General features: G+C 43.2%; 1 protein-coding gene across 2 annotated transcripts in view; it reads left to right on the top strand.

Moving 5' to 3' along the window:
• Positions 1-4282: 4282 nt before the first annotated feature.
• Positions 4283-23365, top strand: part of PTPRA (protein tyrosine phosphatase receptor type A) — a 149458-nt gene continuing 130375 nt past the window's right edge. For both annotated transcript variants that reach the window (XM_004772902.3, XM_004772901.3), the window contains exon 1: positions 4283-4571. The gene's annotated coding sequence lies outside the window, so the exon portion shown is untranslated. The remainder of the gene's footprint in view (positions 4572-23365) is intronic.

The following is a 23365-nucleotide window of genomic DNA, read 5'->3' as shown; positions in this document are numbered from 1 at the left end:
AGGCCTCCAGGGAGAGGAAGAGAGATCCCAATCCCAAGCTCATTGTTTGGGGCTCTTTTCCTCCCCAACCTTGATTTTACAGTTCCCCACTGCCCTGGCAGCTCTTTGATGCCTTTAAAAAATGTTATCTCCTGGGGTGCCTGGGTGGCTCAGTGGGTTAAGCCTCTGCCTTCAGCTCAGGTCATGATCCCAGCATTCTGAGATCGAGCCCTGCATTGGGCTCTCTGCTCAGCAGGGAGGCTGCTTCCCCCTCCTTCTGCCTGCCCCTCTGCCTACTTGTGATCGCTATCAAATAAATAAATAAAATCTTTTAAAAAAATGTTATCTCCAGTTTTTCTAGCTGTTCTCAGTGAAAAGGGGTTGGGACTATACAAGCCAATGTGCCCTCTCTGGAAAGGGGGCCCTGAGGCACTGCTTTGAGAATGTACACAATAAAATGTCTGCACCCCCAAAGTTACATGCCCCATATATGCTCCTGGAATGTGCAAACATTAAGCACTGGACATAGGAAGCTTTAGAAATACGTGAGAAAAAACAATGATGACATACAAATAAAGTGATTCCAACTTCATAAAAAGTGTTTATGCAGGTGGAGAAGCATCAGAGTGGTCCAATGGGAGAGTTGTCTAAAAATTACAGGCAATTTGGTATGCTTTTTTGCAAAATTAAACCCTGATCCCCCTCCCCCAGCATTGTATCACAAAAACTTTCAGACATAGAGCTAACTTGAAAGAATTATACAGCGAACACCACCTGTATACCCACCGCCTGGATTCTGCCATTAGCATTATACTATTACACATCTCTCCATCCCTCTATCCATCTTACTTATCCACCTTATATTTGATGCACTTCAAACTAAGCCACAGTCCTTAAATACTTCCCTCTAAATACTTCAGAATTTCTTTTTTTTTTTTTTTAAAGATTTTATTTATTTATTTGACAGAGATCACAAGAAGGCAGAGAGAGAGAGAAGGAAACAGGCTCCAGAGCAGGGAGCCCGATGCAGGACTCGATCCCAGGACCCTGGGATCATGACCTGCACCAAAGACAGAGGTTTTAACCCACTGAGCCACCCAGGCGCCCAATACTTCAGAATTTCAGTGACTAAAGCCCAGAACAAGGATTTGGGGAACCTTTCTTCTAGTTTAGGATAGCCATAGAAGCCCGGGAGTGAGATTCAGTCAAAGGTCTTCTCAAGATAAGGGGCCTTCAATCTTTTAGGTAAAAAGCTCCAGCAAAGGACCCTAGAAAGGAGAACAGCAGCCTGGACAGGCACTTGGCTCTCATTTACTCCAATATTCTATCTTATTGCCTTGCTTTATTTTCATTACAGCATTTAGGAAATTTTCTTTTCCCTTGTTTGTTTATTGTCTGTCTCCCATCCAGAATGTAAATTCCTGAGAGCAGAGACCTTCTCTGTCTTATTCCCTGCCACGACCAGCACATGGTTTTTGCTCCGTATTTGTTGAGTGAGTGATTCATTGTTTCATTTACTGGGTGGAGAAGGGGGGTCCAGAGAGGGGAAGTGATTTTACCTGATGAAACAGAGGAGTCCTTGACCCCCATTGTCCAGCTCTTCTTGAGTCCAGTCCTTTTCTCACGAACCCTGGGACTCCTTGGGGGCACCTGTGGCGTGGCTCACAATTGTCTGCCTGTAGGTATAAGCTCCAGTGAGTTGGACCTAAAGCAGGACTGGGAGCAGAGCTTCAGCCTCCCACATGGGTGCACCTGAGTATGGAAAGCCTCCCCTCCCTCTCTCAGTCCTCCTCGTATTCTGTGCTCTTTGAAGACAGCCCTTTGCCCTGTGGTGATGGGGCAAAAGCATGGAAACCCTGGGCATCAGGTGGGGTGGGGAGGCTAGGCACCTGTCCACAAGTGAGCAGATGAAGACAAGACTCTATTCTCTCCCACTGGAAATGGTCGGTGTGGTAACCGAGCTGAACTCTCCTTCCCATAGTCTCCAGGATGGGGTACCCAAGACCCTGCCTTCCTAGGTCTCCCTTACACACACACCACAAATGCTCTGACCACAGTCCTGCTGTCTCATGAAGAGAAGGAACTTCATTTCCTGAGAATGGTTTACTTGCCAAGCTGTCTGTGGTTATAATTCTCAGTCCAGAGGCTGGGAAGTTCCAGGAAGGGTGGGAGGGAGAGGTTCAGGTCACACAGCCAATGTCAAGGCTTGAACCCCAGGGCTCTCTGACTTGGAAAACCTGCAGTGTTTTTCCAAGTGTGGCCACATCGTGTGTGTGTGTGTGTGTGTGTGTGTGTGCACGCGTGCAGGGGGGTGGAGGGAGGGTATTCTTCAGATGATTTTGAGGGTGAACACTTTTTATTTTATTATTTCTTAAGCAAACTCTACCCCTAGCATGGGGCTCAAACTCACCACCCTGAGATCAGGTGTCCTATGCTCTCCTGAGCCAGCCATGCCCTAACACTTTCTATTTTAATAGTTATTTTCATGTATGTTAGAACATACAAGTAGCACATCAAACCTTTTTATGGTAATATAAAAGAAACTATAAAGAAAGAAATCAACCAAAAGAAGCATACTAAGAGTTAATAGGGCAGATGTAGAGAATGCAAAACTAAGCTGGTGGGGTTTGGTCTTAAGATGGCACTTGCTACCCTTAGGTACCCAGATACCTCCTGCACATACAGTCATTGTTTTCCAGGGTTTCTAAACGCTTTGAATTCAGGCTTTTCCGATTTACTTTTGGTGAGCAGACAGATTGAGTTGGCACTTCCTGGGAAACGTGTGGGAGCACCTGCCCTCATTGGCTGCCCTTGGGATCTAACAAGAGACTGGGCATGTGGCCTCTGGGCCTTTGGGCTAGAGCGTTTATCCAGCAGAGGCGTCTAGGGCTTGGCAATTTCGTGACCCATCCGGTGCTTCTGAGACCAAGAGACAAGTCCAGCTAGAGAAGGAACTTCCCTGCCCGGGAGAGGCCAGCCTGAGGGAGGCCCACCGCTGCCTGGATTTCCAGGCTTTGGCTCGGGTCAGCACGCACTCACTTATTTCACAAATGAAAAGGGAGAGTGCATAAATTGACGCCTCAACTGCAGGAGGTGATGGGCACTCGAGGTGACAGGGGCACCAACCCCGAGGAAATAGTTGCCGATGTGGGCTCTTTATGCACCAAAATGTACCCCCACCCCCCGCACCCCTTGTCACGAAGAAGAGTTGCCGCCGGCCACAGACTCCCCCCCCCCCCCGGGGCGTGACACCCACCGCAGGCGGCGCGGACTCTGCGTCTTGGATTAAGGGTCCCCCAGCAAGCTCTGCTTGCACACTGCTGTGCAATCTGTCTCCAACCTGCACCCCCAACCACTCGCCCTGAGCGGGGCCTGCAGTGTCTGAGGGACCTCCTGTGGGAACCACAACCAGGAGAGTGTTTCACCCGCCACGCACCACGGCCGGGGTAACCGGTCTTCGGCAGCGGAGGCCCAAGTCCCGCAGCTGCCAGACGGACCAACGCATAGCTTTGCGGCACCACACGTGGGGCAGGGAGCCCTGGGGAAGAAGTCCGCGCGCAACCCCGACCCCGGGGGCGGAACGCATCTCAGGTCCTCTCCGCTCTTTGAACCTCCCCTCCTCCCTGTCCTATCGCAAATAATACCCTCACCGCAGAGACCTGTGTGTCGTATTTCTGCTCGGCTCTGTGGCCAGTCAGGCCCGGGTACGCGCATCTAGAAAAGCGGGAGAGATTTCCCTGGGGCTTGGGTGGGGATGGCGTGAGCTGACTTGATGTAAGACGACACCCACGGCGCCAGGTCCATTCTAGGGACTTAGCAGGTCCCTCTCCCCAAGAGAGCCTACGTCCTTTGAATACCTTGCAGCAATTGAGGGGCGGGGAGTCGTAATGGAATACATTTGGAGAGAGGGGTGGGAAGGCAGCTTTTTTAGAGTTCCAGGTCGTCCTGGTCTCTGGACATGGCTGTAATTTGTATTTGGCCTCAGTTTCTTCATCTGTAAACTGGGAAGAAGGCCTACGTCCAGGCGACTGGGACTTTAGAAAGGCGGATGGCGGTGGTGCACGGGAGGTCAGTGCACCCGGGTTCCGGCTTCCCCAAGGTTCCCACGGCTGCGGGGCGCAAGCACACCTTCCAGGCGGCGCAGGAATCAACGAGACCGTGAGACCCGGCTCCGCCGCCCACGCGAGCGTGCGAAAGAGACCTGGGAGTCGCGCAAGGGCGGGGCCCGCGAGGGCCGGGAGACGCCCTTTCGGTGTGGGCCAACCAGCGCCCGTCTCTGAACAGCCAATGAGGACGCACCTTACAGCCAAGGCCGGGTCGGGAGCGAGGCTGCGGCGAGTGCGGCGCTGACAGAGACGCGCGCGCGCCAGCTCCTCGGAACCCGGGCCGCGGCCGCCATCACCGCCGCCCGCCCAGTCGCCCCTCAGCCGCTTCCCCTCGCCATGGAGGCGAGGCCGCCGCCGCCGCCGCGGAGCTCCGAGCCGCGGGCCGGGCGGCGGCCCTGAGGGCTTGTGGCGGGCCGAGACGCCGCCGCGGAGTCGAGGCGGAGTCGCCGTCCTCGTTCCCAGCGGTCCCGCCCAGCGCCGGACTCGGTGAGTGCTCGTGGCCGCCGCCGCCGCCGCCCCGGTGGGCTCCGTAAGGGGGGGCGGCTCCCGAACGCGGGTGGCAGGGGTCGCCGGCCCGAGCCCTAGGCAGTCTTTTCCGGGCACAACCCATCAGGCGGCTCCAGTCGGACCCCGCGTCCTTGCGCTGTCCGTAGGGGGCGGGGGGATCCCCGGAAACGTGCCGGACAGGGCGCCGACCCCTCTCGACCGCCCGGGAACTTTGCGTGCGTCCTCCTGGGGTCAGGGCAGGGCACTGCCATAGTTCATTCTGCAAGAAGAAACTTGGAACAGTGAGAACAGAATTTGCTCAGGTCCATTTAATGGGAAAAAAGAGGGAAACTCCTGGCATGAGAAAATTTGTTCTTGCGGAGACCTCAACTTTTCTTTCCCTTAACCCCAGCTGGCCTCTGTCCCAGGCCCCTCTCTTTTCCGCCCACTCCCAACTGTCGAGGTTGCTTAAGAAGGGAAATAGGGGCTCACAGCTGCCCAGAATTCAAAATGAGCCAGTTGGGAATGCAGAGCCCCTTACTTTTTCATTTTTGGTAAATAAAATAAAGAATATTGTTTTTTGGAAAATCGGTTACTAATTGTATTTCCTGAAGATACAAATAGTAATGGCAGAGTTGAAGGTTTTGTTGTGGTTTTTTGTTTGTTTGTTTGTTTGCGGTTTTTTTCCCTTTCTTTCTTTTTTTTTTTGAGACCAGTGATGATGTTTGTAAGACTAGAAAAGAGGAATGTTCAAAACCTCCCCAGGCGGGGTAAATGCCTTCAGAAACCTTTACCCAGGTTGGGAATTCCTGCTCTAGAACCAGTGACATCTCCCGGGAGATGTGTTCATTTGCCACCTGCTTGCTGTTAAAGCAGCCTAGAACCAGAAGATGGTGGGCGAGGAGAGAACTGCCGGTGGAAGATGGGCGAACATCTTCCTGCCTGGCCACTCCTTCAAGAAACACAGATTTGATGGTGTCACTTGTTTACTTAAAAACTGCTCGCTCTCCTTTTCCCGTGGGATGAATGAAGCCCAGAATGCCTTATCAAGTCATACCAGGCCCTGGATGGTCTTGCCTCAATTTACTCTTAGCTCAATCCTTTCATTCTCCTTTCCCTCATCCTCAGCCATTCCGAGTTGTTTGCCTCTTCACATGTTTGGATGCCTTTGCGCGTATGATTCTCTTTCCTCCCCCACCCTTATCGGCCAAGATCTACCTCTCTTTAAAGAGATTCTGATCTGGGAAGATTCTTGAGGCCAGAAGCCGTGTCTTATTTACCTTTCCATCTCCTTGCTAAGAGGATTCTTCCTCTCTGTTGTCTTTTAAGTCCTATCCCATCTCTTCCCTTGTATGTCTCTTCTCTGTTTACTTCAAGGTACCCATTTGCTGAGATAATCTTTTCTTGAGTGTTTCCTGAAGGCCTGCTTAGAGTCTTTGGCACATCTTGGACATTTAGTATCTCAGATTACCCATCTCCCGGTGTCCATCTCACCCAGTCCCCGAAAGTAGTCAGCAGGCAGGAGCTGACAGGTCTCCTGTTATGATGGTCTCCAGTCCACTTGCCTGTCTCTGAAAGCCTCAAAGCCCCATGATCTCTTTTCACCTCTCTGCCCACCCCAAGTGGCCTGGCTAATATATGCATTCTAAGGCATGTGGGATCCAGGAGGTGGTTCACTGGGTACCTTTTTTTTTTTTCTTCTTCAAGATTTTATTTATTTGACAGACGGAGATCCAAGCAGGCAGAGAGGCAGGCAGAGAGAGAGGAAGAAGCAGGCTCCCCACTGAGCAGAGAACCGGATGCGGGGCTCAATCCTGGGACCCTGAGATCATGACCTGAGCCGAAGGCAGAGGCATTAACCCACTGAGCCACCTAGGTGCCCCATCACTGGGTACCTTTTAGCCACTTGTTTACCATCTGGATGAAATTCAGAACAAGAAAAGCCAATCTGATTTCTGTAAAGGTGTTCATGTGCCTTCTATTTGCCAGGCGAAGTGCTTGAGATACAAAATAAGAGCAAGGAATCTTTATCTTTTAGGAGCTCACAGTCTTATGCAGGACAGGTAGATACAAATACCTCACAAGTGCTGTGAGAATGTAATAATGATAATAACTATTGTCTTTTATTTGCCTTGTGAGAGACTATGTAATAAATTCATTCCATGAATTACCTCATTAATCCTTTCAGCCGTCAAGTAGGGGCTTTTTCTTATTTGACAAGGGCGGAAACTGAGGCCATATAGGGGACACATAAGGGAATAGTCAGGATTTAAATCTTGGCAGTGTAGTTCCAGAACATGTCAGACTGTATAGAGAGCATTCCTTTCCTGGGAGGGGGCCTTTGGGTCATAGAGTTTGGTGTGGTAGACAGGGTATGGGAAAGAAGGAGCAGCATATGAGGTCATGGAGGTGGAAGGAGTCCATTGTCCTTGGGAAAAAGGGAGAGGTTTAAACAACTGATTTGGGTAGAGGAGAGAAGGGTGGGAGAGGAGATTAGGATGAGCTTGCAGGACTCTATGTGTTGTTTTCGAGTTTGGGCAATGGAGAACCACTGGAGGATTTTAAAGACTGTCAGGGACCCTGGACTGGCTAGGCTTTCAAAGGGTCATTTAGGGAAGTGTGGGGCCAGAAGCCGATGCCCCTGCAATTTGGAGACATTGCTCAGGTGCCACTTAGGTGTAATCGTAGTGTCTTAGACTCAGATGGAGGCCTAGAGAGAATCCCCAGTTTCAGGAAAAGATAAATACATGTGAGAAAACACTCCAGCAGAAAAGAGGGAAAAAAAGAAAGAAAAACACTCCAGCAGTATAAAAGGGAACATAGAGGAAAATAAATCTCCTTCCTACCCTGAGCTTTCCAGAGATGACTGGAGTTTCCAGTTTCTGTGGCATTACATAGACACTGTTTTTATAAACATGTGTCTACCTATCCATATTCCTCCCCGCCATGGTACATACCAGTCACACCTTTTTCCTTTTTAACATATTTAGGAAATCATTCCATGTTAGTAGATATAAAGCTGTTCATTCTTTCTGTTGACATTTTTTACTTTTTTCATTGTGTGGTTGCACCATAATTTGTAACTAGTCTCAGGTTAAGCCACATTTAAGTTTCCAGGTTTTTCTATTACAGTGTTACAGTGGATCTTTTTGTACATAGTACTTTGTAAGGAGCTCATGTGTAAAGTTATCTGAACAATGTATTTCTAGAAGTGGAATTACTGGGTTAAAGGATGTATGTGCATTTAAAATTTTTAGACATATAGCCAAATCCCCACCCTTTCAGTGTGTTTGTACTAACTTAATCATTTTCCTCCCAGAAAGTCTGAATCGGACTCAGTGGATCTTCATAAGTGTACATCACAATTGCCTGGGATGCTTTTCCAGATACCATATGCCTACTTTTCCCTCACCTAATCTCCCGTATGGTTTTAACATTTCTCTCAGTTTACAGAGAGACATTGAGGTTCAGAAGGATAAGTGACTTGTGTGACTTGTTAAAGTGGGTGGTGGTTGTTTTTTAAGCAGTTCTGATATTTGTATTTGCCCAGAGCCTTTCATTGGAGGCACTCAGTCGATTTGTAAACATTGTTGCATTATTTTTCTCCACCTTCATGTGGAAAAAGTGAGATGCAGGTGAAGTTCGAATTTGAGTTACAAGCAGGAAGTTGGCCAAATACAGACCTTGTCTTTATACTTTTCGTGCAGTAACTAATAAATGTTCCCCAAATACCAGAGCTGAAGAAATGTCTTTTTTGTGAGTCTGAGTACAACAAAAATAGCACTGTATAACACTAACTTAATAAAACTCAGCAGCAAACCCGTAAATAACCCGACATTAAAATTTGTTTTATTTTTACTGATTTATTTTGTAAAAAGATTTATTTATTTATTTAAGAGAAAGAATACAAGCACATGAGCCAGAGGGGCAGAGGGAGAGAGAATCTCAAGCAGACTCCATGTTGAGTGTGGACTCTGAACTAGGGTTTGATCTCATGACCCTGAAATCATGACTTGAGCCAAAACCAAGAGTCAGACGCTTAACCAATGGAGCCACCCATGTGCCCCAGAATTTGTTTTACTATATTCTCTATAGGGACACCAGACTGGCTCTGTCAGTAGAACATGAAGTTCTTGATCTTGGGGTCATGAGTTCAAGCCCCATGTTGGGCATAGAGTTTACTGAAAATAAAATATACATATGTCTATATGTATTCTTTATAGAAAAGAGAATTTACTAAATGTAAAACTATATTTGCTTTTTAAAAAAAGTTTTAATTCCAGTTGACATGCAGTGTTATATTAGTTTCAGTTGTACAGTATAATGATTTAACACTTTCATACATCACTTGGTGCCCCTCACAGGTGCACCCCTTAATCCATATCACCTATTTAGCTTGTGCCCCTGCCCGAACTATATTTATTTATTAATTTATTTTTAAGTAGGCTCTACATCCAGGATGGGGCTTGAACTCACAGACCTTGAGATTGAGAGTTACATGCTCTACTGACACAGCCAGCCAGGTGCTCCTATATTTACTTTAAATTCACATCCATTTGTGTCAGTATGCAGGCATAGCTTTTTTTAAATATCTGTAATCAGTACATATAAAATATAGTTGTTGTATTCTTAAATAGCATAAAATGTTTTGTATTTACTCATTTATGTATCTAATTTAAATCACAGAATAGTAATCTGTGCATTGATAACTAGTTTGTACAATATTTTAAATTTTTTTCCTTTATTTTATCCTTTTTACTATCCTACTTTTTTCTTAAGATTTATATATTTGAGAGTGAGCATGTTCTGGCATGAGCAGGGAGGGGGAAAGGGGCACAGGGAAAGGGAGAGAGATAATCTTAAGCAGCCTCCATGCCCAGCATGTTAGTCTGACCCAGGGCTCAATCCCTGAACCCGTGAGGTCATGATCTGAGCTGAAACCAAGAGTCAGGTGCTTCTGACTGACCCACCCAGGTGCCCTCCTCACCCCAAATAAAATCTTTAAAAAAAAAAAAAAAAGGTACTGAGGTACCAGGGTTGGGGGATCGAGCCCTGTGTCAGGCTCCCATGCTGGGCGTGAAGGCTGCTTAAGATTCTCTCCCACTGGGGGCGCCTGGGTGGCTCAGTGGGTTAAGCCGCTGCCTTCGGCTTGGGTCATGATCTCAGGGTCCTGGGGATCGAATCCTGCATCAGGCTCTCTCCTCAACGGGGAGCCTGCTTCCTCCTCTTTCTCTCTCTGCCTGCCTCTCTGCCTACTTGTGATCTCTCTGTCAAATAAATAAATAAAATCTTAAAAAAAAAAAAAGATTATCTCTCACTGTACACCCACCTCCCCCAACCCCCTGCCTTAAAAAAATATAAATAATCTTAAGAAAAAAAGATTTTTAAGTAATCTCTACACCCACTGTGGGGCTTGAACTCAGAGCCCTGAGATCAAGCAAGGCTCTACTGACTGAGCTAGCTAGTTGTACCATAAATGGTACTTTTAAGCACCCTTGTTTAAATACTTCTTTTGGATTATTTTCTTGGACTTGCCCCTAAAATGGGTTCACTGAGTCAGATTACAGTTTCAGTACCAAATTGCTATCTGGAAAGGTTGAACTAAATTATAACACCATCAACAATTTATATGGCCCTGTTTCTTGACAGTTCAGTCAATACTGTTACAAACACAACCTAATATTTGATTTTATTAATTCACCCATAATATAATGGTACTTTGAATTAGGTTTAATTTGTAGTATCCAAGAATTATGTATCTAAAGGCAACTTGATTTTGAAGAAAAACATGGTTAATAGATCAGAAATGTTGTGGAAATTTAGAATAAGATCATATTGATATGAAACACAAGATTAGATGCTCTTCACCTGAAAATAGTAGACATTGTTCCAGGAGTTGGGGGTATCCCAGAGTGACATGGATGTGATGTCTGTCCTTTACCCACTTGTGGGCTAATGCGAGAGAGGTTCAATATTAGACAATAATTCTGAAGGCCCTGAGCTGGGAAGGGGTTTGGTACCTTAGGTCATTGCTTCTCTAATTTGAATGTTCACATGAACCATCTGGAGACTTTGTTAAAATGCCAAGTCCAGATTCAGTATGTCTGGGCTGGGACCTGGGATTCTTCATTATTGACCAGTTCCCTGATGGATCACAGTTGGAATAACAAGGCCCAGTTGAGACCTTGGTGAGCAAGAGGGGTAGTTCTTCACACTGGCTGCACTTTAGATTCAGCTGGAGAATTTAAAAAATCAGGGATGCAAATACTCCACCTCCAGGTATTTTGATTTAATTTTTCTAGGGTGTGACCTAAGAATGTATAAATATTTTTAAGTTCCCACGTGTTTCTCATATGCATCCAGGGTTGGAGAACCACTGGACTGGAGAGAGGCAGGAGCCAGAGTTGAGGGCCCTATATAACATGCAGGGATTTTGGACTTTATCCTAAAGGCAGAGCTAAGCCATTATAGTATGGTAAGGAGGAGAGTGAATTGATCTGTTCACTTGCAGTTGTGAGAAGTTTACTGTGCCTGCAATCTAGAGTGGTAGTTTTCAAAGTGAGGTAGATAAGATGACTCACTGGGATGCTGGGAGACATTTTAGAGCTTTTTATTATTTTATCTAAAAAATGGTAAAACATTAAATTTAGAGATTGTCACTGGCATCTTCTTGGGTCTGTAAGTCAGTGTTACTATGTTATCTATAGAATTTTGGGTGTCCTGAAGGAAGAGAAGGGAGTTCTGCAGTGAGCAAGCACAGCCATAATCATACTTTTCCTTTCCAGGTATTGCAACTTTGGTACAGCTTATATTACCTAGGGTTTTTTGTTTGTTTGTTTGTTTGTTTTGTTTTGTTTTGTTTTGTTAAACTAACCTTCACAAAATGGACAAGTGGCTTAAAACAGTTTCTGCCAAGAAACCAGTGACTGAAGAACATCCTAATAATACAAGCAGAAACAATGGTAGAGCTGAGCCTTGTTCAACTCCAATTACAAACTGTTGCTGAGCTATTAAATCAGTTTGAATAATTCTGCTTTTATTACATTAGAAAGTATCAGGAAGCTTATTTGAAACATGCATTCACATCCTCTGTTGTTAATAGGTATCTTATTTTAAGAGTATGTAGAACCTTGTAATATAAAATAATAAAAAACAGGGCTATCATTAGTACCAGGACATTTGAGAACTAAGTGTATGGAGCGTAAAGTGAACATCTGTGTTTTTCTCTGTCCAGTGATGTTTAAAGTCATAGGCTATTCAGTCATATGCTGTACAGTACAAACCTAGTGATTAAAGTATGTGTTTTGAGCTTTTTTGCTCTGATGAAAGACAGAAAGGCACATATCATTGACAGGTTCTTCCTGTTGTACCCCATCCCCTAAAAGGCTTGCTTTAAGAAAGACTACAAAACAATGTCAAGAAGGCAAAATGCATTCCTTTTTTTCAGCAAATACTCTTCTATGATGGATAGAAAATATTGCTGAAGAGTTGAACAATATTGGGACAAATTTTGCAGTGTGGGAGGTTTGCTATATACATAGTTATAAAAATATAGAAGCTCCTATCATGTCTTAGTATTTGCTAGATTTTCTTTTAATAACTACCCCCCCCCCCCCAAATTATATCTTGTGTGAGCTACTGAAGGGAGGTGGTACTGGAGAAGACATATTCTTAGTACTAAATGACTGCCTTAATAACATTGCTATGTGGAATTATTGTCTAAAGATTTTATTTATTTATTTGACAGAGAGAGACCACAATTAGGCAGAGAGAGAGGGGGAAGCAGACTCCCCTCCTTGATCCCAGAACCCTGACTGAGATCATGACCTGAGCCAAAAGCAGAGGCTTAACCCACTGAGCCACCCAGGTGCCCATGCATTTTTCTTTTCCAAAAATTGGACTTTTTCTGTGTGTGCTACTTGGCAAATATTATTTGAAAAATTAATATCCTTAATCTGTCTCTTGAAGTAAAGTTGTTATTTTAACAGTGACTCAAAAGTAACCCCTTTTTTTCTTATAAAGAAATGTGGTATGCAGTAGCCTTTTCCTTGTAATTAAAAAAATAGCTTTATTGAAATATAATTGACACACCATAAATTCACCGTTTTAGGGGCACCTGCGTGGCTCAATTGGTTAAATGTCTGACTCTTGGCTCAGGTCATGACCTCGGTCATGAGATTGAGCCCCCCGCCCAACTAGTGTGAATGTGCTCACTTTTTCTCACTCAAATGAATAAATCTGTAATTCACCCCTTGAAAATGTACAGTTCAGTGGTTTATAGTATATTCTTGAAGTTGTGCAGTCATCACCACCATCTAAGTTCAGAACATTTTCATTATCCCAAGAAGAAATTCTGTACCCATTAGCTTCGTTCCCTATTCAGCCCTTCCCCTAGCCTTGGCAATCAGTTCTTTCTGTCTCTATGGATGTGCCTGTTCTGGACATGTCAGATAAATGGAATTCTTTAGTATGTGGCATTTACTTAGCATACTGGTTTTGGGGTTCATCCATATTTTGGCATGTATCAGTACTTCATTGCTTTTTGTAGCTTAATAATGTTCCATTTTATGAATATACCAATTTTGTTATCCACTAATCAGTTAGTGAACATTTGGGTTGTTTCCACTTTTTGCCTATTATGATAGTGCTATCATGAACATGTACAAGTTTCCACGTGGACATGTTTTTGTTTCTCTTGGGTATATTCCTAGGAGTGGAATTGCTGGGTTAAATGATAGTAACTGTTTAATTTGTAGAGGAGCTGCCAAAACTGTTGTCTAAAGCAGCTGCACCATTTTACAGTTACCAGCAAAGCACAAAGGTTGCAGTTTCTCCATATCATCAACAATACTCGTTAACTCTTTTTAGTAGGCTCTACACCCAACACGGGGCTGGAACTCACAACCCCAAGATCAAGAGTTGTGCACTCCACCATCTGAGCCAGCCAAGTGTCCCTTCTGTCTTTTTCATTATAACTGTTTTAGTGGGTATGAAGTGGTATCTCATTGTGGTTTTGATTTGCATTTCCCTGATGACTCATGATCTCTATTTTGTTATTTTATTGTTATTTGTTATTATATTTGTTATTATTTGTTATTTATACCTATAAAAACTCTCGTAATTTCACACATGAAAAATTTGGGAACATAAATTTGTTACCTGATAAAAATCTCCAGATGTATTTCTACAGAAATTTCGAGTGACCTAATGATATAAAGGACCCAGACATTGATCATCAGTGATTGTTAAAGCTATTAGGGAACTCTAATAATTGAAGGGTCAGACTGGCAATCTTTTCAATTATGTTATCTCCAAAGTGGATACAACTAAACCTTAAAATCTTATATTCCTTTAGTGTGGTAAGATAGGAAAAAATACACCACCATTCATGATATAACTCTCTCCCTTATAAAATCGAACCTGACTCTTAATTATTAACTTCTGTGCCTAACTGTGAGTTTACAGAATGTAATTAGAAAATCGTAATGGGAGAAAATCTACAGAAGAACCAACCCAGTTACTTCAAATAAATGCAAAAAAAAAAAAAAGAGTAACAAAAAAAGGAGGAATTATTACATGGTAGAAAAGACTAGAGACTTATTCACTCAGTGTAATTAATATGTAGGCCTTGTTTAGATCCTGGTTTGCAGTCGGGGAAGTGGGGATGGAGAATGGGGAGGGGGATAGGTGGATGAGTATGAATTTTTTTTTTTTTGAGATTTATTTATTTTAGAGAGAGAGTGTGTGTGCACCTGAGCACACAAGAGGAAGGAGAGAGAATCTCAGGGAGGCTCCATGATGCACGGAGCTTGATGAAGGGCTCTATTTCATGACCCTGAGATCATGACCCAAGCCGAAACCAAGAGTCAGACGCTTAACCGATTGCACCACTCAGGCAGTCCAGGTAGATAAATATGATTTAAGCAATAGAAATGTTAATCAGTGGGGCGCCTGGGTGGCTCAGTGGGTTAAGCCGCTGCCTTCGGCTCAGGTCATGATCTCAGGGTCCTGGGATCGAGTCCCGCATCGGGCTCTCTGCTCAGCAGGGAGCCTGCTTCCCTCTCTCTCTCTCTCTGCCTGCCTCTCTGTCTACTTGTGATCTCTGTCTGTCAAATAAATAAATAAAAAATCTTTAAAAAAAAAAAAAAAAAAAAAAAAAAAAAAATGTTAATCAGTTTCCAGAACCCAGGCTTTTTAGGAGAGAAGATTATTAATGAATGAGTTTCTGTGTGTGGGAAGAACTTGAAACCTGGTTGTTCTGAATTGGTGTGAGGAGTTCTCAAACATTGATTGACAAATAGCTTAACCAGCAATTAGCTTTCAAACTTTGGTTGACCGGTGGCTTAATATAATACTGTAAATACATTAATGCTACCCATTAATAAAGAGAATGTCTTCAATTGATGTATCAGCACTACTGTTACCAGAGCAATGTGGAATAGTTCCAGGACTTCAGCTGTTCTAAAAGGAACTGGGGGAGGGGTGGCAGAGCTTTTACAGGGGTGCTTCTGTTCTCTTGGTGGTCCTTTCCATGTCTCCAGTGATGTGAATCCTCTACCACCTTTCAGGGAGTGAGGCCAGTCCCTCATTCAATGCCTCTGCCTGCTTTCTTTGTGAGACTAACTGCTCTCCACTGCTCCTAACTGCCCGTCAAAACCTGCTTATATGTTAACAGAGGCTAAATTCGCAGTGACTTCCAGCTGGTGTTTCTCTCTTTTCTCAGTCTGGGGTGCTAGCCTGCCCACGGTTTTGCTACTAGTTGATAGAAGTCAAAGAAGATTCTTTTTCTTCTTGTAGTTCGTACCCAGTTAGCAATAGTGCTGTTGGCAGCAGTTGTGAACCTCTAAGGCAGTGATTTTCAATAGTGGCTGTCTATGGTGGAGAGGAGGCAAGTTTGAAAAAGCATTTTTGAAAAAAGAAAAAACCTGGTTTTATATTTTTCAGTCAGTGTATTTTTAAGTTTGGCTTCATTTAAAATCATGTATGCATTTGAATAATTAATACATATTAAAATATTCCAGTATTTTTATTGTGTGTTAAAAGTATACAATAAAAGGTAATGCTTCCCCATCTTCCAAGTTCCTCTTTCTAGAGGCATCCCCAAGTACTATGAAACTTGTGAAACCCTCCAGAAATAGTACACACCCATAAAATTTTTTTTTAAAGATTTATGTATTTGTTTTATTTTATTTTATTATTATTTTTTAAAGATTTTATTTATTTATTTGAGAGAGAATGAGTGAGAGAGAGCATGAGAGAGGAGAAGGGTAGAGGGAGAAGCAGACTCCCCAAGGAGCTGGGAGCCCAATGCGGGACGAGATCCTGGAAGTCCGGGATCATGACCTGAGCTGAAGGCAGTCGCTCAACCAACTGAGCCATGCAGGCTCCCTTATGTATTTATTTTAGAGAGAGAGTGTGCATGCCATTGTGGAGGTAAGGAGGAAGAGGGAGAATCCTTAAGCATACCCCGCACTGATCTTGGAGCCCGACATTGGGTTTGATCCTGGGACCCTGAGATCATCACCAAAACTGAAATCAAGGGTTAGACACTTAACCAACTGAGCCACCCAGGTGGCCCCCCACGTCTTCTTTTTAAAGATTTAATTCTTGGAGAGAGGGTGAGAGAAAGAAAGAAGATGAACAGGGGGAAGGACAGAGGGAGGGGGAAAGAATAATTTTTATTAAAAAAATAGATTTTATTTACTTGCCAAAGAGAGAGAAAGCACAAGCAGGGGAAGTGGCAGGCAGAGGGAGAAGCAGGCTCACTGCTGGGCAAGGAGCCTGACACTGGACTTGATCGCAGGATGTTGGGATCATGACCCAAGCCAAAGGCAGGAGCCCAACCAACTGAGCCACCCAGGTGTGGAAAGAATCTTAAGCAGACTCCACATTGAGTGACAAGCTGTCTTGGTGCCTGCTCTCATGACCCTGAGATCATGACCTGAGCTGAAACTGAATTCTATGCTTAACTGACTGAGCCACCCAGGTGTTACCCCACCCCCATACAATGTCATTAAGTTTGACAATTCAGCTAACATTAAAGGAGAGTATGAGCATGGTATGTTCATGAAGAGGGTGTTGATCAGATTGGGATGTGCTGTTCTTATCTTGGGTAAGGGGTGGTGAGGGTTATGTGGAGTTCAGTTGTTTCTCCAGTGTTAGTGGGAGAGATTGTTTAATAATTATTCAGTTGCACGTAGTTTTTGAAGGTTCTATTTCGAAGGCTGTTGTAGAGCAAGTAGTAGTTAACAACAACTCACTTACCTGTTTTTTAACATCTGAGTGGGGCTTTTGTACACAGAAAGGACTACTTAAAATTACTTGGGTTTAAAGTAATATTCAGTTTATTTAAGTGTGCCAAATTAAAATTTTACTTTTACGTTAGTCTTGTTACTGTACTTGTAAGCATTATAATTTTTTAAAACATTTTTACTTATTTGAGAGAGAAGGGGCCTAGGGAGGAGGACAAGCAAACTCCCCACTGAGCTGGGAGCCTGATGTGGGACTCCATCCTAGGACCTTGAGATTATGACTTGAGCTGAAGTCAGACGCTTAACCTACTGAGCCACCCAGGTACCCCATAAGCATTGTAATTTTTTTTTTTTTTTTTTTTTTTTTTTTTGTCAGAGTGAGCACAGGCAGAGAGAGTGGCAGGCAGAGGCAGAGGGAGAAGCAGGCTTCCCGCTGAGCAAGGAGCCTGATGTGGGACTCGATCCCAGGACGCTGGGATCATGACCTGAGCCAAAGGCAGCCACTTAACCAACTGAGCCACCCAGGCATCACAGCATTGTAATTTTTTATAGAAATAAGGGCAATAACTTGTACTCACTATTTAATTAATGTTAATTCAAGCTTAACAGATTAAATTCCTCCATATTCCTTTGTTAGTAAGTTAGATTTCCTTAGATGTTTAAAATATATTTATACATTCAGTCTTTCAAGCACAACTAGGCCTTGATAGTTCAGAGTTACCATCTTAACAAGCAGAATCTCCTTAAGCACTTCAGCAGTACTGAGAAATTAAACTTACAAATTTAGTAAAGCAGACTCTCTTAAGACTTCCAGTGCTGGGGCGCCTGGGTGGCTCAGTGGGTTAAAGCCTCTGCCTTTGGCTCAGGTCATGATCCCAGGGTCCTGGGATTGAGCCCTGCATTGGGCTCTCTGCTCAGCAGGGAGCCTGCTTCCTCCTCTCTCTCTCTGCCTGCCTCTCTGCCTACTTGGGATCTCTGTCTGTCAAATAAATAAATAAAATCTTAAAAAAAAAAAAAAAAGACTTCCAGTGTTTGGGGTGCCTGGGTGGCTCAGTGGGTTAAGCCTCTGCCTTCGGCGTGGGTTATGATCTCAGGATCCTGGGATTGAGCCCCACATTGGGCTCTCTGCTCAGCGGGGAGCCTGCTTCCCCCCCATCTCTCTCTGTCCGCCTCTGCCTACTTGTGATCTCTTTCAAATACGTAAATAAAATTAAAAAAAAAAATGACTTCCATTGCTTGGGTTGCCTGGGTGGCTTAGTTGGTTAAGTGGCTGCCTTCTGCTCAGGTCATGATCCTGCATCAGGCTCCCTGCTCAGTGGAAAGCCTGCTTCTCCCTCTCCCTCTGCCTGCCTCTCTGACTATTGGTGCTCTGTCTCTCTGTCAAATAAATAAATAAAATCTTAAAAAAAAAAAGAATGACCTCTAGTGATTTTCATTAGCTGGATTGGAATTACCCATATGTAAGAACCACATATCCTAACTTAACGAAAGTATTAGTACTATGTGTTTGATACACCTCTTCTTGTTTTTCATATCTTTTTCTTCCAGAGTTGTAATGTCATTTACCCAATAAAGGAGGAAATGGGAAAATGTAGAAGGGATGGGAGAGGTTAGAGAGAGGGAAAAGAACTGCATAAATGTTAACTGTACATTTACTCTCTGAATTAACTTTCCAGGAGTTCTGTGACACAGTGTCCTGGTTTTTCTTTACCTCTCTTGCCACTCCTCAGTTCCCTTAGGCCCCCTTTTCTCTGATCACTCTTGGACTCCTAAGTATTTCCACCGTCAGCCTCTTGTGTTTCATCCTACTTAGCCTTCCTGGAGGCATATGCCTATGCCCATGGTTTCAGCTTCCAGCTCCTTGCTAATTAGGAGAAAATTTGTCCTCTGAAACAGACTGGATGATAACCAACAACCTACTACTAGTCATCTCCATCGGGCTGTTTCCTAGGCACCAACAGGCTCAGAACTGCCCCCATCTTCCCTTTAAATGTGTTATTTTTATATTCTCTATTTTGATGAGTGGCACAGCCAGTAGCCCAGACCAGAAACTTGGATGATGATGTTCATCCAGTTAGTGATGGATTCCTGTTGTACCTTCAGTATTCCTCAGATTTGCCCAATGTCTTCCATCCCTTTTGTCCTTAGTCAGGTTTTATTCTCGCTTAAATGACTGCTTCAGGTTCTCTAGATGTCTACTCATTATTACTTCCTCGTTCCAGGTCATTTATCACATTGCTGTGAAGGGTACTCTTTTTGACTTCCTTATCTAATCACAGCACTCTCCAGATTAAAATCTCTGGGAAAGATCCAAACTCCTTATCAGACCAAGCTTTTGCAGTTCAACCCCTCTTCGCCTTTTATTTTTTTTTTTATTTTTATTTTTTAAAAGATTTTATTTATTTATTTGATAGAGAGAAATCACAAGTAGATGGAGAGGCAGACAGAGAGAGAGAGAGGGGAAGCAGGCTCCCCGCTGAGCAGAGAGCCCGATGCGGGACTCGACCCCAGGACCCTGAGATCATGACCTGAGCCGAAGGCAGCGGCCTAACCCACTGAGCCACCCAGGTGCCCCCCTCTTCGCCTTTTAATCTTACTTTTTCCTTTGCCCACTGTGCTAAACTCCTTCATATCCTCTGCCTTCGGCTGGACTAACCATCTCCCTCTTTTATTATAACTCTTTATAGGAGGATCACTTCCTCTAGTGAGCATTACATTACAGTCTGCACAACTCTGATCTAGGTGTAAATCCTATGCTTCTTTCTGTTGAGTCATTTACCATGTTACGGGACAATCTATACATTTATATACATTTATATTGTATAATAATCCACATATTAGCATTAATTAGATTAATGTTCATAGAACAGTGTTGGTGGTTCAAAATGTGTAGGAATTTGTGCCCTCACCTTGAATTTGGCAGCAAGTGAATTCACTTAACCTCTTCACTAAGCCTAACCTTGCTCAGCATCTAAACCTGTCTTTATATTATTTCCTGCTTTTTCCTTTATTATTTCATCTTTTTGTTTTGTAGGTTTTATTTTCTGATTTTAAAACTGGAAAATAGTTTTTTGTTTTTTAAAAGATTCTATTTATTTGACAGACTGAGATCACAAGTAGGCAGAGAGGCAGGCAGAGGAGCAGGGGAAGGCTCCCCCCTGAGCAGAGAGTCCAATGTCGGGGCTCAATTCCAGGACCCTGGGATCATGACCTGAGCCGAAGGCAGAGGCTTTAACCCCTTGAGCCACCAAGTGCCCTGAAAACTCAGAAGGTTTTTGAGCCCCCGCCCCATCCCTGTTATCTTTGGCATTTAGTCAGGGGATGCAAACTCAGATATGTTTTTGGAAGCCAGGCACGCGATGTGTATGAGAGAAGTAGATACACTGGTCGTATACCACACTAGAGGTTCCATGGCCTATCTAAAGTGGTTCACATTCAATTTTTTTTTAACACACTGTGCTACTAGTTTGTGACTGTCACTCTAACTGCCAAAGAGTGTACATATATGATTCAGTTTATCTTTCTCCTTGAAGTTGAATTCATTAAACAAAACCAACCTTACTATTATTTATTCTTTTAGGCCTAGCTGGTGTTATCACCTACTTAGTGAAGTTTCCTGAATTCACCCAGAGATTGTATTTCTCTTCTTTTATGATTGGGTGTAACAACGTACTATTTTTTATTTTTAAAGATTTTATTTATTCATTTGATAGAGAGCACAGGAGGAGAGTGAGAGGGAGAAGCAGACTCCCTTCTAAGCAGAGAGCCTAACATGGGGCTCAACCCAGGACCCTGGGATTACGACCTGAGCTGGATGCAGACGTCTAACCAACAGAGCCACCAGGGGTCCCACAACTGTACAATTGATCACAGTGTATTTTAATTACTTTTTTTCATGTCTGATTTCCTGGTAGTTTATTGAGGACAATTATTTATTGATGAGCATGTCTTTTTTTTTTTTTTTTTTTAATTTTTAAAGGTTTTTTTTTTTTTTTTTTTTAATTTGCCATTTGAGAAAGAGAGCCAGTGAGAGCCTGAGCAGGAGGGAAGGTCAGAGGGAGAGGGAGAAGCAGACTCCCTGCTTAGCAACTCCATCCCAGGATCTCAGGATCATGACCTGAGCCAAAGGCAGATGCTTAACCAACTGAGCCCCCCAGTCCCCCTGCCCCCAAGCATGTCTTCTTTCTATTAAGAGTTCAGTGCATTTGCCTTGCATTGAGTGAAGTGCTAGGCAACAGATATTTATTGAAACCAAAATATGGAGGTCAAGAATATAACATTTTTTTTCTTTTAATGATTTATATAGGTCTTTGTGTCTGCACTAAATTTTAGCTTTGTTTCTTGGACATTACCAAGAATATTAGTGATGATGTATCAGTATCTGTATTGTTGGATTTGATGTGGACAAATCTGTGTTTGTATAGATGGTAACTAAACAGCTTACAAATAAACAATGCTTTGTTCCTCTGAGAAAGGATCTATTGCAAGGGGGAACTTCCTGCTTCCACTTTCATATGGTTAGGAGAGGTTAAACACCTGATGATTATGGAAAATGTGAAGGAATATGAGTACCCTTGGTTGAAGAGGGACTTGGAATTGGCAGCCTTCAACTCTGTTTCTGGCAATATTTAATAGCCATCTTTCTTTGTGTAAGTCTCTTGGTCACAGTTTGTTCATCTATAAAATGATAAGGAACTTGATGGTTTTAGATCCTTCTATCTCTAAAATCACTTAGTTTTAAAATACTGTAATCCCGGGACGCCTGGGTGGCTCAGTTGGTTGAGTAGCTGCCTTAGGCTCAGGTCATGGTCCCGGCATCCCAGGATCGAGTCCCACATCGGGCTCCTTGCTCGGCGGGGAGCCTGCTTCTCCCTCTGCCTCTGCCTGCCGTTCTGTCTGCCTGTGCTCGCTCTCTCCCTCTCTCTCTCTGATAAATAAATAAAATCTTTAAAAAAAAGTTTAAAAAAATAAAATAAAATACTGTAATCCCTAAAATATTATGGCCAGGGAAGGAAGTACTTATGGTCTAGCTCATTCTGAGGAGAATTTGAAGTAATTTGCTCAAATATATAAAAACCAGTGTCTGTGTGTGTGTGTGTGTGTGTGTGTGTAAGGTCTCTAGAAAGATACTAGAGAAACTGGTAATAATAATAATAATTACCTCTGGGGGCTGGGGTAGTGGATGGCTGGTGGGAAGGATACTTTTTTTTTAGATTTTATTTATTTATTTGACAGAGACACAGTGAGAAAGGGAATACAAGGTAGGGGAGTGGGAGAGTGAGAAGCAGGCTTCCCGCTGAGCACAGAGCCTGATGCGGGGCTAGATCTCAGGATCCTGGGATCATGACCTGAGCCAAAGGCAGACGCTTAACCGACCGAGCCACCTGGGTGTCCCAGAAGGATACCTTCTAGTCAGTATATTTTCTTTTATATTTTTTGAATTTTATAATGTGTGCCTGATTACCTACTAAATAAGGACAAATAAATTATATATATATATACACATATGTATTTAAAAAATCAAGAGTATATGGAAAATAAAGGTCTCATGATAAGAGACAGGCAGCCTGGGGATATTAGTACAGAGAGTGCAATCTTTTAGATCCTGAACAGTCATTTATTTCATATTCTTAAAGATTTTATTTATTTTAGAGATAGAACACACACTTGTGAGCAGGGGGAGGAACAGAGGGAGAGGGCAAGCAGACTCCATGCTGAGCGCGGAGCCCTAATGTAGGGCTCAATCCCGGGACTCTGAGATCATGATCAGAGACAAAATCAAGAGTTAGCTGCTTAATTAGCTGAACCACCCAGTTACCCCTGAGCAGTAATTTAAAGAATTGACTATGTATTGAGCTCTCAAGTTAAAGATAGCCAAGGCAAAGAGGTTCCAAGAGATTGAGTGGGCTTACATGCCTTTCCTGGCACTAAGGTTTGCAGTATTTTCTTCTTAAAAGGGGCATTGTGTGATACGGTGGAGGATGTTTCCAATAATACCTCTGCAGTCATACTGTAGTGCAATATCTCCCACGGGGGGTCCTTGGATATATTTTGGAGAGAAATGGTTTTTTCAGTTTCAGTAATCTGAAATAAAAGAGAAGTGTATAATGATTACCTGTCTTGTATCTGAGTATTGCCACACAGTGTCAGTTGCTTATGTTTTGTGTATATTTTTAGGATCAATGGTTACATATTTCTTTATTTCTAAGTAAGTAGTTTGTGGGACTAATGGAAGGGCAAATTGTGTGGGGCACATAGGGCAACTTCATTGCAGTTGTTCGAATGAGTAAGTGATGGAAATAGCATATGGGATATATGTTTAGGCATGCCAAGCTAAAAAAAATCCTGTTATACCATATCCATGTTGTGAATGGTGATTTAATTTCAGCACTAAATCTATTGTTATTTATTAATGATAATTTGAATTTCATTAGTTTTATATTTTTAATATTAAATTAGTAATTTTGTTTCATTGTGTATCTTAGCTTTATGTTTATATTCATTAATTTAAAAATTTAACTTAACATTGGAGATGTGTGAAGA

This window comes from Mustela putorius, unplaced genomic scaffold (assembly GCF_011764305.1).
Source record: "Mustela putorius furo isolate JIRA1106 unplaced genomic scaffold, ASM1176430v1.1 tig00000874_pilon_pilon_pilon, whole genome shotgun sequence".
In the NCBI taxonomy this organism is placed as follows: domain Eukaryota; kingdom Metazoa; phylum Chordata; class Mammalia; order Carnivora; family Mustelidae; genus Mustela; species Mustela putorius.
Note: the sequence above shows the minus strand (reverse complement) of the source record. Positions and strands in the feature narration are given on the sequence as shown.